Raw genomic sequence first — 15,102 nt, forward strand, 5'->3', positions numbered from 1 at the left:
AAAAAAATTTTAGCTACATCAAATCCTAGCAATGTCTAATCTCTAAAATCTGCAAGATACTGCAAAACCTCAACACAAAAAGACAAATAACCCAATTAAAAAATGGGCAAAGAATCTGAACAGGCACTTTACCAAAGAAGATATTCAGGTGGTTAACAGACACATGAAGAAATGCTCATGATCATTAGTCATTACAGAAATGCATATCAAAACTACAGTGAGATATCATCTCACCCCAACAAGGCTAGCATTAATCCAAAAAACACAATAAATGCTGGAGAGGTTGTGGAGAGACTGGAACACTTATACACTGTTGGTGGGAATGTAAAATGGTACAACCACTTTGGAAATCGATTTGGCGCTTCCTTAAAAAGCTAGAAATAGTACCATATGATCCAGGAATCCTGAAATATATCCTAGAGAAATAAGAGCTGTCACATGAATAGACATATGTACACCCATGTTCATTGTAGCACTGTCCATGATAGCAAAAAGATGGAAACAACCTAGGTGCCCATGAAGGAACAATTGGATAAACAAATTATGGTATATCCACACAATGGAATACTACACAATGATAAAGAACAACGATGAAGCCATGAAACATAATATGGAAGAATCTGGAGGGCATTATGCTGAGTGAATTTAGTCAGTCACAGAAGGACAAATATTGTATAAGACCACTATTATAAGAACTCAAGAAAAGGTTTAAACACAGAAGAAAACGTTCTTTGATGGTTATGAGGGTGGGGAGGGAGGGAGAGGGTTATTCACTAACTAGATAGTAGACAAGAATTATCTTAGGTGAAGGGAAGGACAGCACACACTACATGGGAAGTCAGCACAACTGGACTAAACCAAAGCTAAGAAGTTTCCTGAATACAATCAAACACTTTGAGGGACAGAATAGCAGGGGCGGGGGTCTGGGGACCATGCTTTCAGGGGATATCTAGGTCAAGTGGCATAACAAAGTTTATTAAGAAAATGTTCTGCATCCTACTTTGGTGAGTGGCATCTGGGGTCTTATAAGCTAGCAAGTGGCCATCTTAGATGTATCAATTGGTCCCAACCACCTGGAGTAAAGGAGAATGAAGAACACCAAAGACATGAGGAAAGTATTAGCCTAAGAGACAGAGAGAGCCACATAAACCAGAGACTGCATCATCCTGAGACCAGAAAAACTAGATGACGCCCAGCTACCACCAATGACCGCCCTGACAGGAAACATAACAGAGAGCCCCTGTAGGAGCAGGAGAAAGGTGGGGTGCAGAATTCAAATTCTAGTAAAAAGACCAGACTTAATGGTCTGACTGAGACTGGATGAGCCTCAGAAAGCATGGCCCCAGGACTCTCTGTCAATCCAGAACTAAAACAATTCCCAAGGCCAACTCTCCAGACAAATATTGGACTGGACTGTGGGATATAAAATGATACTTGTGAAGAACGTGCTTCTTAGCTCAAGTAGATACATGAGACTAAATGGGCAGCTCCTGTCTGGAGGTGAGACTAGAAGGCAGAGAGGGTCAGGAGCTGGTTGCATGGACACGGGAAATCCGGGGTGGAAAGGAGGAGTGTGCTGTCACAGTATAGGAAGAGCAATTAGGGTTACATGACAATGTATGTACAAATTTTTGTATGAGAGACTAACTTGAATTGCAAACTTTCACTTAAACTACAACAATTAGAAAAAAAAAAAAATTTCATGACTCTTACTCAGAGTCAGCCATGAAAATGATCCTAGATCTGTCTGAGCCGGTTAAGTGACAGAATAGGACTATTACCCAACTTTTCTGACCAGTACTCTGGTGTTTGTGCCACCATGCCTCATTGGGTTTCTACGTGCTTTAATTCTTACTTTTCAGAAGTGACAAGATGCGGGCTATTTTTATCCGGGCACCATCCACCTTAGAGAGGACAAAAGAGGAGCTGAAAGAAATGTCAGAGCTGAGATGTTATTTGCTGTTATTGAGTTAAATCCCTGGTAAAGGGAGAAGGCATTCACCACTGTTTGTTACCCTAGGAAAGAACAAGAGAGCCTGGGGGTTTCTGTGGGCAGGGGAGTGAGGCTTAGAAGTCACATTTGCCAAGCATTAAATAGATATTTTCATGCTCCAATGCAATGCACTTCTGAGAGTGGGCTGAAGTTAGAGCTCTGGAAATACAATCATTAGACATTTGCAGTCAGGCATTAGCACTTATTAAGGACCCCAGGAATGATAAAAAGCTAAAAGTTACACAATTCAGTGTGTGATGTCATATCCCCCTAGTTTCTGCCACCAGATAAAAATGTCCCTGCTTTGTTACCTCTTCCTATCACCAGATCTTCAGTTCCTCTTCTCAGATCCCATATCAGGACAAGTGAAGGAGGTTGCAGGAAATGGGGTTATTGGGTCATGGTATCAAGATTGCACTTAACACTGAATACGTCACTCACCAGCCATTGTTGTCTCAACCTGAACTTGATTTAAAATGTAGTAGGCTAGATATTATAATAAAAGCTAGCATTTAGTTCATCAGACCCTGTACTGAATACTTTAATGCATTCTCTTTATTCCTTGCCACTCTCCGATCAGTCTTTATCTACATTTATAGACAAGAAATTTAAACACACACAGCTTATATGTGTTAGAGCCAGGATTTGCATCCAAATCATATTGATTACATATTACAAAGCTCTTTAACTATTATAGTGTACTGTCTTTGATGAAACAAAATGGAATATCTAAAAATGGAAATATATAAAGAGAGAGGAATATGAACATAAAGAAACAGGCAAAAAAAAAAGGGAGGGGATGAGGAGGTGTTACGCAAATCCTTTTTAAAATGCAAATTCCTTCCCTGTGTGTAATATGCAGATGATATTTCCCCCCACATACAGAAAACGTCGCTGTAAATGATATCAAGAAAGCACTTTGTATACTACTAGCCCAGCAGCTGGGTGACCGCGGTATTCAACTGGGAACAGCGGCTACAGATGGGTTGGAGGAGGTGGAGACTCTCTAGTGATCTCTCCTGACCTGATTTCCACTGGAAAGATAAACATCTGCCCCTTCATTGCAAACTGCAATATTTTAATGCCTTTTGATTTATTAGCAAGAGTCAAAATAAGTAACGGACAAAGAAGAAACAAAGAGGTACAAACATCAGCCTCTTGGGGAAAAATCGTAATATATATTATTATCCACATTCCAAAGGAGAGAAGTGTTGCTTTTTAAAGAATATTTATGGAACATTGAAGGCTTCTTGGCAAGGATAATTTGATTTGATCGCAGAGAGAGAAGTCGTTGTTGTCTGTAAAAGCAAAGGAAGTTTCCTCTCTATCCTTTAGCTTGACCATTACGATTGGGTGATTAGGCACTTCCAGATTCAGAGCATTGCAGCCTATTTGGAAAAACGAAAAGTTGTGGGCATAAAACTGCAGATGGATGGCTAAAACTGTGCGGATTTTTCTAAGCCATAAAATGCCAATGTCTTTAAAAGAGTTAAGCTTCTTGAAAGCAGCTGATGCCAAAACAGTGCTGCTAACCTTAATAAGCCTTTTAGTAGTCAAAGAGTGGGGTAAAATTATTTGTTGTGTTGTTTTTTAAAGTTAATACATTTGCTGGCTACTGTGTGACTATAAATGCTCTGCTAGATTTCACTTACAGGAAGAACATTTTAAAACAGAAGTTAGAGATCTACATGCATGAATGTTGTTGTTGTTAGGGGCCATGGAGTCGATTTTGATTTGAAGTGACCCAATGTGACTGAGTAAAACTGCCTCATAAAGTTTCTGGTCTGTAATCTTCATGGAAGCAGATCACCAGGTCTTTATCCCATGAAGCCACTGGGTGGGTTTGAACTGCTGACCTTTCAGTTAGCAGCTGAGTGCTTAAATGTTGCACCACCAGGGCTCACTATATGTACAAATACAACCCATGAAAATACTGAAGATGTCATGTGGTTATTGTTAGCTGCCGTGGAATTGACTCCAGTTCTTGGTGACCCTGTGTGTGCAGAGTAGAACCGCTCCATTAAGGTTTTCCAGGCTGTGATCTTTTGGAAGCAGATTACCAGGCTTGTCTTCTGAGGTGCCTCTAGATGGGTCAAACCAGTAACCTTTTGGCTAGCAGTCAAACACTTAGCCATTTGTGCCGTATGACAGCATTTTGAAAGGTTATTTCTTGATACGTAACTGTAACATTTTCCAGGACAAGGAGCTACTGGGGGAGAAAAACAAACACACAAATTCCTTTCGGAACAGAAGTCCTGACTACGTCTCTCCTCCCAAAGCCAGAGTAATCCAAGGGAGAGCAGTGTACAAATCTCATTCCAATTTGGCATTTCCTTGTCTGTTAGAATAACAGAAATTATAGTGGCTCCTTTTCTTCTTGCATCTCTTGAGATCTATATTATAAGCACCCTATAATTTAAAAATTGCAAGTTAACTGAGTATTTCATATGTAAATTCCATATAAGGAAATGGAGTGATGGTCAGAGGAGAGGGAGTCTGGCAATTCAGTTAAGTCTGTATTTGCTCCCCGCCCTGTTCCCATACCCTTACACAACACGCACACATACACACACGCAAACACACACACACATACACACACTGCCTAAGCATACTTGACTTGCCCATCATCACTATATAGTCAACATATTCTGATAAGATCAGAGTAAAAGTTTTTCTTTTAGTAGGAATGAAACTAATAACAACTACACTGAGACGCCTTACATTTATCTTGGAATACCATAGGACAAATAAAAGGAGAAACAGCTTTGCAGTTGAACAATATATGTGGAATTAAATAAAGCCAGTTGTGATGATTAAGATTGTGTGTCAGCTTGGCTAGGCCATGATTCTCAGTGATGGGATCTGCTGTGAGTAGCCAATCATTCGAAAGGGAGCTTCCTTGGGCGTATCGCCTGCATCCAAATATAAGTGGACATTCTGGCTTTTGCCCTCTCTGGATCCTACAGCTGTCTCCTGTTCGTCTGACCTCCAGTTCTTGGGACTTGGGCTAGCAGCTTGCCTGCCAATCTTGGGATTTGTCAGTCTTCACAGGCTGTGAGCAAGAGCCTGGCTCTCCGACCTGCCAATCTTGGGTCCACCAGCCCCTGTGGCCACATGAATCAGAAGAAGCCTCTGTCCTGATCCACGGACTTGCATGAGTGGTTCCCTTGATATCAATCTCTCTCTATATATATTTATATGCTTTACTGGTTTTGCTTCTCTAGAGAACTCAGCCTAAGACACCAGTCTATTTGATTCTTGCCCCATGGTTTAATCCACAACTTTTATTTTTATATGCAATTTGAAAAGTAGGGAGAAATTGGACACTGGTTCTTCATAATGAATCTCAGTACCACTTCTAATTAGCTGGAAACCATTAACTGTCCTTTCTTAGTTCCTATACTGTGTATTATACTCAAATCCCAGATCCCTTCTCAAAGGAACTCCATTAATTGGGGAGAATCTTCTTATCTTTCCTAAGTTTCTGTTTCTGTCATTAGAAAAAAATATGCCATATTACCCTAATTTGAAGAAATGCAATTTAGAAGAATGTTCACTTTATAAATTATTCTGAGCTATTATTACAAAAAAGAGAGAGAGAGAAACATCCAAAAAAAAAGCACAATTTTTTTTAAGGTTCTTGTCACAGATCTGTTCATTGCAGGACACAATTTAGCTGTACTAGTACTCTCATACCTGACACTACTCTATTGTACAAAATGATAGAACAACAAATCATAAAATGTGTAATGTGATATTTTCATTAAAAAGTAAGGGGCAACATGAGAACAGGAAGAATGGGGAGAAATAGTTTTAAAGAAAGGAAGGAATACTCCAAATTATTAATAGCAGTGGTAAGATTTTGAGTAATTTTTTTCTTCTTCCTCACACTTCTACATTCTACAAGCCTTGTTAAGTTTGGGGTGTGTACAGAAAAGACTGATGGTTCAAAATTCCCAAATCAAAAAGAAGAAGGCTCAAGTGTTATTGGCTGGGGTGGTAGTAAGATAGACTACTGTCATACATCTGCTAAGGTAAACTACTGTCATACATCACATATTCGACTCTTCTGTTAGCTCAGGCAACTTTCATGGAGGATAACACAGGCATTTTTGCCAACATGATAAAATAATGATTGAATTAAAATACTTACTTGTGTTTAAACTCTAAGAATTCAAAGGAAATAAAAATAATACGTAAGAATCGGCCTTTTCCATATCCATTCTGTGAGTTTATTATCTTGAAAACCTGGACACAGTTTTTAAACCAAAGTAATAATTGATTCCTTTAAACAAAGGTGTTTTACTTTCTCAGGATTTACAAATTATCCTTGAAAGGGGTTCTATTAATCTAATTGGCAAAGCACACAGATTGAAGCTTCATATATTTACATAAATTAAATCTACCCCTGTTTATCCAGAGATGACCTTTGTCAGTTGGCATTTGTTTCCTGATTCTCTGAATACAAAGAAGCAGACAGTGTATGTGAATGGCTCCCTCTGTCTGGCATTTTGTGATCCACCAGCCAGGTCTTCAGCACACAGGGAGTCAGCCCTGGGCCACATTCTCTGTGGACAGTGACAAAGTACTTTTGTGGGGTTTAACCCTTATCTTTGTCTGCAGGGCATGTAAATTAGATGTTTTTACAAAGTAAGAAGAATAACTTCCCAACTTCATTACAACATAAACATTTGCCCCTGAACTAAATGAAGATGAGCCATAAAAATGGTTTGTAGCATGGGTGGTCAGAATATAGACGCTTATCAAAGAAAATTGAATTTATTCTGAAAAATTTCATTTCTCAAACTGATAAAGATCCTCCAAAATTATGTTTATTATAGAAATGTTAAATTACGTGCTGCTTGTTCTTCGTTGTTCCACATTTCTTTGCATTGTGAATGCTAGACATTATTTCCCTCATGTGCATATACAACTTTTTTGTATTTTGTCACTTGGAGTTAAAAGTTTTGGAGGTAACAAAGATTAGCATTTATGAACAAAGGGTAAGGTATTATCACGTTATATTATACCAAAAGTAGGGGTTTTCCTGCAGTGACTACACAAGTGTTCAAAATCCCCTCTTCACATCGAGAATACACCCTGGTGTTCTTGAGATGAACGTTGGGAGCACAAGTCTTATTGAAATGGCAAATATGGAAGAGCAGATGATAGAGCTCATACAGAGACTGCCTTTACATAAGTTCAATTATTCATCAGATAGTTACTGAGCATCGGCTACGTGCTAGGACTATGAGAGACAAGATCTCCGCTTTCATGGAACTTACATTCTAGTGGGAGAAACCACAAACACTAAACAAATACATAAACAGAATTTTAGATTGCAGTAAGTGTTCCAATGATAACAGGACAATATGAGAGAATATAACTAGGGAGCGTGGCAGTGATATATTCCCCAGACTAGAAGGAAATACAAGCCAGGTGAAGAACTGGAGAAGAGAATTCCATGGAGGGGAAACAGCAGGTGCAAAAAAACCGTGTGGCAGGAAAACGTGTGGGTTTCACAAGCAATGGAACATGATGAGGGAAGAGGAGTAAGTAGGAGGTATCTCAGTCATCTAGTGCTGCTGTAACAGAAATATCACAAGTGGATGGCTGTGACAAAGAGAAATTTATTTTCTCCCAGTCTAGTAGGCTAGAAGTCCAAATTTTTAGGGCGTCAGCTCCAGGGAAAGGCTTTCTCTCTCTCTCTGTCAGCTCTGGAGGAAGGTCCTTCTCATCAATCTTCCCCTGGACTAGGAGCTTCTCTGTGAAGGAACCCTGGGTCTCAAGGACACGTTCTGCTCCCAGTGCTGCCTTCTTGGTGGTATGAGGTACCCCTGTCTCTCTGCTCACGTCTCTCTTTTACATCTCAAAAGAGATTGGCTTCAGACACTATCTAACCTTGTACACCTCATCAGTATAACTGTCGCTAATCCATCTAATTAACATCATAGTGATACGATTTACAACACATAGGGAAACCACATCAGATGACAAAATGGTAGACAATCATATAATACTGGGAATCATGTCCTAGCCAAGTTGACAGATATTTTTGGGGAACACAATTCAATCCATGTAAGGAGGTAAGGACAGAGAGACAGCAGGGAGATAGCAGACTACCAAGGACTTAGAAGAACTTGGTGCCATATTTGGTTTTATTCTGAGTAGGAAATCTATCCAAAATGCCTCCACCACTTGTAACTTTGCTTCTGAGATTCAACATAGTCTTTGCTAAGAAGTTGTTGTTAGGTGCCATCCAGTCGGTTCAGACTCATAGTGACCCTATGTACAACAGAACGAAACACTGCACAGTCCTGTGCCATCCTCACAATTGTTGTTATGCTTGAACCCATTGTTGCAGCCACTGTGTCAGTCCATCTCATTAAGGGCCTTCCTCTTTTTTGCTGACCCTTTGCTTTACCAAGCATGATGTCCTTGTCCAAGAACTGGTCCCTCCTGATAACATGTCCAAAGTATGTGAGATGAAGTCTTGCCATCCTCCCTTATAATGAGCATTCTGGCTGTACTTCTTCCAAGACAGACTTGTTTGTTCCTCGGGCAGTCCATGGTATATTCAAAATTCTTTGCCAACACCACAATTCAAAGGCATCAGTTCTTCAATCTCCCTTATTCATTGTCCAGCTTTTGCATGCATATGAGGCAACTGAAAACACCATGGCTTGGGTCGGGCACACCTTAGTACTCACAGTTATACCTTTGCTTTTAACACTTTAAAGAAGTCTTTTGCAGCAGATTTGCCCAATGCAATGAGTCCTTTGATTTCTTGACTGCTGCTGCCATGGGTGTTGATTGTGGATCCAAGTAAAATGAAATCCTTGACAGCTCCAATATTTTCTCTAGTTATCATGATGTTGCTTATTGGTCCAGTTGTGAGGATTTTTGTTTTCTTTAAGTTGAGGTGTAATCCATTCTGAAGGCTGTGGCCTTTGATCATCAGTAGGTACTTCAAGTTTTCTTCACTTTCAGCAAGCGAGGTTGTATCATCTGCATATGACAGGTTGTTAATGCATCTTCCTCCAATCCTGATACCCTGTTCTTCTTCATACAGTCCAGTTTTTAGTATTATTTGCTCAGAATACAGATTGAATAAGTAAAGTGAAAGGATACAACCCTGATGCCCACCTTTCTTGACTTTAAAACACGCAGTATCCCCTTGTTCTGTTTGAATGACTGCCTCTTGATCTAAGTACAGGTTCCTCATGGTACAATTAAGTGTCCTGGAATTCCAATTCTTCGCAATGTTATCCATAATTTGTTATCATCCAGACTGTCAAATGCCTTTGCATAGTCAATAAAACACAGGTAAACATCTTTCTGATATTCTCTGCTTTCAGCCAAGAATCATCTGATATCAGCAATGATATCCCTTGTTCCACGTCCTCTTCTGAATCCTGCTTGAATATCTGGCAGTTCCCTGTTGACGTACTGCTGTAACTGATTTTGAGTGATCTTTAGCAAAATTTTACTTGTGTGTGATATTAATGATATTGTTTGATAATTTTCACATTCTGTTGGATCACCTTTCTTTAGAATGGGTACAAACACAGATCTCTTCCAGTCAGTTGGCCAGGTAGCTGTCTTCCATATTTCTTGGCATAGACGAGTGAGCACTTCCAGCACCGCATCTGTTTGTTGACACATTTCAGCTGGTATTCTGTCCATTTCTGGAGCCTTGCTTTTCACCAATGCCTTCAGTGCAGCTTGGACCTCCTCCTACAGTACCAATGGTTCTTGATCATATGCTACCTCCTGAAATGGTTGAACATCGACCAATTCTTTTTGGTACAGTAACTCTATGTATTTCATCCATCTTCTTTTGATGCTTCCTGCGTCATTCAGTATTTTGCCCATAGAATTCTTCAATATTGCAACTCGAGGCTTGAATTGTTTCTTCAGTTCTTTCAGCTTGAGAAATGCCAAGCATGTTCTTCCCTTTTGGTTTTCTAACTACTGGCCTTTACACATTTCATTATAACACTTTAGTTTGTCTTCTTGAGCCGCACTATAAAATCTTCTGTTCAGTTCTTTTACTTCATCAGTTCATCCGTTCGCTTCAGCTACTCTACATTCAAGAGCAACTTTCAGAGTTTCTTCTGACATCCATATTGGTCTTTTCTTTCTTTCTTGTCTTTTTAATGACTTTGTGCTTTCTTCATGTATGATGTGCTTGATGTCATTCCACAACTCGTCTGGTCTTCGGTCATTAGTGTTCAAAATATTTTATCTGTTCTTGAGATGGTGTCCAAATTCAAGTGGAATATATTCAAGGTCGTACTTTGGCTCTCCTGTAATTGTTTTAATTTTCTTCAGCTTCAACTTGAACTTGCATACGAGCAACTGATGGTCTGTTCCATAGTCAGCCCCTGGCCTTACTCTGACTAATGATATTGACCTTTTCCATTGACTCTTTCCACAGATGTAGCCCATTTGATTCCTGTGTATTCCATCTGGTGAGGTCCACATGTATAGTCGACATTTACACTGTTTAAGAAAGGTATTTGCAATGAATAAATCGTTGATCTTGCAAAATTTTATCATGCAATCTCTGGCATCATTTCTATCACCAAGGCCATATTTTCCAACTACTGACACTTCTTTTTTCCAACTTTTGCATTCCCATCATCAGTAATTATCAATGCATCTTGATTGCATGTTTGATCAATTTCAGACTGCAGAAGCTGCAAAAATCTTAAATTTCTTCATCTTTGGCCTTAGCGGTTGGTGCATAAATCTGAATAATAGTGGTTTTAACTGGTCTTCCTAGTAGGCATACAGATATTATCCAATCACTGTCAGCGTTGTACTTCAGGATAGATCTTGAAATGTTCTTTTTGACAATGAACACGATGCCATTCCTCTTCAATTTGTTATTCCCAGCATAGTAGATCATATGATTATCTGATTCAAAATGGACAATACCAGCCCATTTCAGCTCACTAATGCCTAGGATATCGATGTTGATTTGTTCCATTTCATTTTTGACAACTTCTAATTTTCCTAGATTCATACTTTGTGCATTCCGCATTCAGATTATTAATGCATGTTTCCATCTGTTTCTTCTCACTTTGAGTCGTGCCACATCAGCAAATGAAGGTACTGAAAGCTTGACTCCATCCATGTCATTAAAGTCAACTCTACTATGAGGAAGCAGCTCTTCCACAGTTGTATTTTGAGTGCCTTCAGACTAAGGGGCTCATCTTTTGGCACTGTATCAGACAATGTTCCACTGCTATTCATAAGGTTTCCACTGGCCAATTTTTTTCAGAAGTAGACTGCCGAGTCCTTCTTCCTAGTCTGTCTTAGTCTGGAAGCTCCACAGAAACTGTCCACCAACGGTGACCCTGCTGGTATTTGCAATACCAGTGGGAGAGTTTCCAGTATCACAGCAACACACAAACCACCACAGCCAGACAAACTGACAGATGTGTGGTGGAGTTTGGGATTAGAGGGGCTCAACTTTACCTATCAGTTGATAGGAAAATGTAAAATACAGTATCCTACCGTGCAACCAAAGGAACCGTAGTGGAGCGGAGGTTAAGTGAGCTGCTGACGGAAAGATTGGTCATTCAAACCCATCCTTTGCTCCATGTGAGAAAAATGTGGCAGTCGGCTTCTGTAAAGATTTACAGCCTTGGAAACCCTACGGGGCAGTTCTCCTCTGAGTAGGAATTGCCTCCATGGCACCAGATCTTTGGTTTTTACCATACTACTACGCAGTGGTGGTTCAGTGGTAGAATGTTCAGCTTTCATGCAGGACACTCGGATGGTTTTCCCAGCCAAAGCACCTTATGCTTAGTCACCACCTGTCTGTCCAGTGGAGCCTTGTAACTTGCTATGAAGCCGAATAGACTAAGATGGACTAGGAAGAAAAGCCTGGTGATCTACTTCTAAAAATCAGTCAAACTGTGGAGCACACAGTTTGATCAGAAAGCGATCATGGGGATGGCACAGGACCAGGCGGTGTTTCATTCCTTTGTGCATCAGCTCACCATGAGATGGGGAGCCAACTCCATGGCAGCTAACAACAATAACCATGCTACCTAAAGGGCAGCTCAATGAAAGGAAAAAAATAATCAAGGAAGTTAAGAGACAGGAAAGGTAAGTGTTATAAGGACTGCGATCTGTCTGGGGCAAACTGTTCCGTCTCAGAAATACTACCTTTTTTTTTTTTAAATAAGTAACTTGAATCTGGATGAAGAAAAGTGATTGAAATGACTGAAATGATATCCTTTTCGAGCAATCCAAATTTTAGTCTTTATTATTTTCAAACTAAACACTTTCTTTCCCTCAGTGGAGGCTTACATCTTACATTGAAATGAAGAATTTAGGCCTCAAATGGGATTTATGAGAGGAAGAAAGGGGATCTATTTGATAATCCTCATCCATTTCAGGCCACTAGAAATAATTTGAGATATATCAAAAACAACAAAAACCAAAAAGTACCCTTTTACATTTGCAGTATTGATCATGTCTGTTCAGTGAGAACTGAAACTTCTCTTTTGAAGTCAAAATGGTGTTCACTGGAGCATTAAGAACTATGTCTGTCTTGTTCCAAAAAGAGATACAGTTAGAAATATGTGTACCATATATTAAAATTTACTAAGGTAAAGGCAGGCAAATACTTAGACTAAAAATGCCAGCGTAGTGGATAGATGGCAACCAGATTAGCTGTTTTACTCTGATCAGAAGTGTAGATCATCGCTGGTCCTTACCAATCGCTTTTTTTTTTTTCTTCTCAAATCACTTTCTAACAATTTAGGAAGAGATGGAGATTCCTTCTTTAGCTATGATAGACATAAAATTTAGTCTAATTTACTAGTCAAAATGTATTTATAAATTTGTCTTCTTGGTCTCAAGACCAAAGGGACTCACAGCACACAGAATTTAGGACTCGTTTACCAGAACTATGGTGAAAGAAAATACATCTCACAGGAAGCAGTCAAGTACTGAAGAGATCCTTGTGACTGCGGAAAGATGGTGAAGGAAAATACATTTCGCCGGAAACAGTCAAGTACTGAAGAGATCCTTGTGACTGTGGAAAGAATTTTATGTCTGAATTTTAAATATGTGTACTAAAAAAACTTCTACTAAAAACTACTAAAACTACTAAAAACTTCTGTTAAGCACGGGCTTCATTTACTAGACTTGCCTCTATAAAAATAGCTTGCTTGTCCTATTCTGGAAACTCTGGTGGTGTAGTGGTTGAGTTCTACAACTGCTAACCGAAAGGTCGACAGTTTGAATCCAACAGGCTCTCCTTGGAAACTCTATGCGGCAGTTCTACTCTGCCCTATATGGTCACTATGAGTTGGAATCGACTCAGCAGCAATGGTTTTTTTTGGGTTTTGTCCTATTCTTGTAATCAAATGTACCTACTGCCCATATAACTCCCTGTAAGAATATATACAAATGAAATTAAACACATAGATTATGACCATCTACTGGAATAGTGTTCTGATACTATAGTTTTCAACTGTAAAACTGTAGCTGCTGTGTCTCTCCAGTGTAAAAACGTCCCTCAGAGAGTGCGGGTGTGTGGCTCCCCTTCCTCCCACCAGATTTATTCTTAGAGTACAGGTTCTTTTTCTTACTGCTCATCGCCTTTGATTAGAGTTACACTGATTCGGGTTTCACTGTTCTATTGGGAAAAGGTTCTCCAAGCTGTAGAAAGCACTGAAAAATCATCAAAAGAAAAAGGAATATGGTCTCCAAAAGGGTAGAAAAGAAAGCCATTTCCTTAGTAATTCTGTCTTGAAATTTTTCTTTTATCCTATTTTGTGGCTATAAATCCTCCTATGTAAGATGAAAAAAAAGAAAAAAAAAAAAAAAAACCCGAATGAGTTGAAAAAGAAATCAGAGAAACAGAGAAGAGATTAAGCAGAAAATGTAAAATAAAGAGGTTAGTTGCCTTTGTCAATTTTATTTTTAAGGTGAGAATTTAAGGAAAATACTGCTCCATTGCCCTCTATTAGGATCACGAGGAAACACTGATAGGTTAATACCGTCTTTGTTTCTCATGCTGAGGTGTGATTAAATGACTAGAATGGTGTTTCCAAAATTTAAGTCTTTTCTGTCATTCCAGCTCTACAATTTCCTTAAACAAATTTAACTCAGTATCGCCTTAGTGATACACTTTACCATGATCAATGTGTTGCCTGGAAATTAAATTTACAAAACAAATTTTCCTAAAGTAAACAAAGATTCCATTGACATTCTTAACAGTCAAGCTCTTTCTGTTTTAGGTTTTCCCTGGTCTCTCTCTCTTTACATCTTCCCATTTTTCCCTTTCCTTCCCACTTTAGTCTTTTCCTTTTCAAATGACTAGACTACCATAAACATTTTTTCTTCACACACACACACACACACACACACACACACACACACACACTGCATCTGCTACTGATTGGCTTCATCCAAAAAGGACAAAGGGTTGCTTGGAGGAGCCATCCTTCAGTTTGCCTGTGGAGATCTGGCAGACTGGCTGGAAATGGTAGAAGTTAGCTGTCATTACAACTCCAGAAAATTAAGTAATTGGATCCATATGTGCTGGCTGTACATGATTTAAAAGAGAAATTAACTTCAAGTGTGGAGTTCTGGTTTCAGTAAGAAAAGAGTGCGGACAAAAAGCACACACCCGCAATTATTCATCTAATTTACTTTTTGGCAAGTTAGTATAGCAATCTGTTATAGAGACCTTACATTCATAGATTTTTGTACTTGTGTGATAGAATAGTCAGATATTTTAAAGCTATTTACAAGACAGTAGTAGCCCTAACCTAAATAATAAGTCCCTTTAAGCATATACACACATACATTCACACACGTATATATAGTTTATTAACTCTATAACCACTATATTTCTGAAAAGTAATACTTGTCTAAGAGCACAGGAGAGTCAGAAATCCAAGATGATCTGTTTATCTGAAGACAAGAGAATGAATAAAACAAATGTTAAATTAGCCTTCAATAAGAATAATTTTCATTGTAAATATTAAGGGATACACCACAAAATTTAACATATAATATATATATATTTTAAATCCCTGCATCTGTGGACAGGTAAATGGTAACTGAGAGCAGGGACT

Source organism: Trichechus manatus, unplaced genomic scaffold, assembly GCF_000243295.1.
Source record: "Trichechus manatus latirostris isolate Lorelei unplaced genomic scaffold, TriManLat1.0 scaffold00089, whole genome shotgun sequence".
NCBI classification, from domain to species: domain Eukaryota; kingdom Metazoa; phylum Chordata; class Mammalia; order Sirenia; family Trichechidae; genus Trichechus; species Trichechus manatus.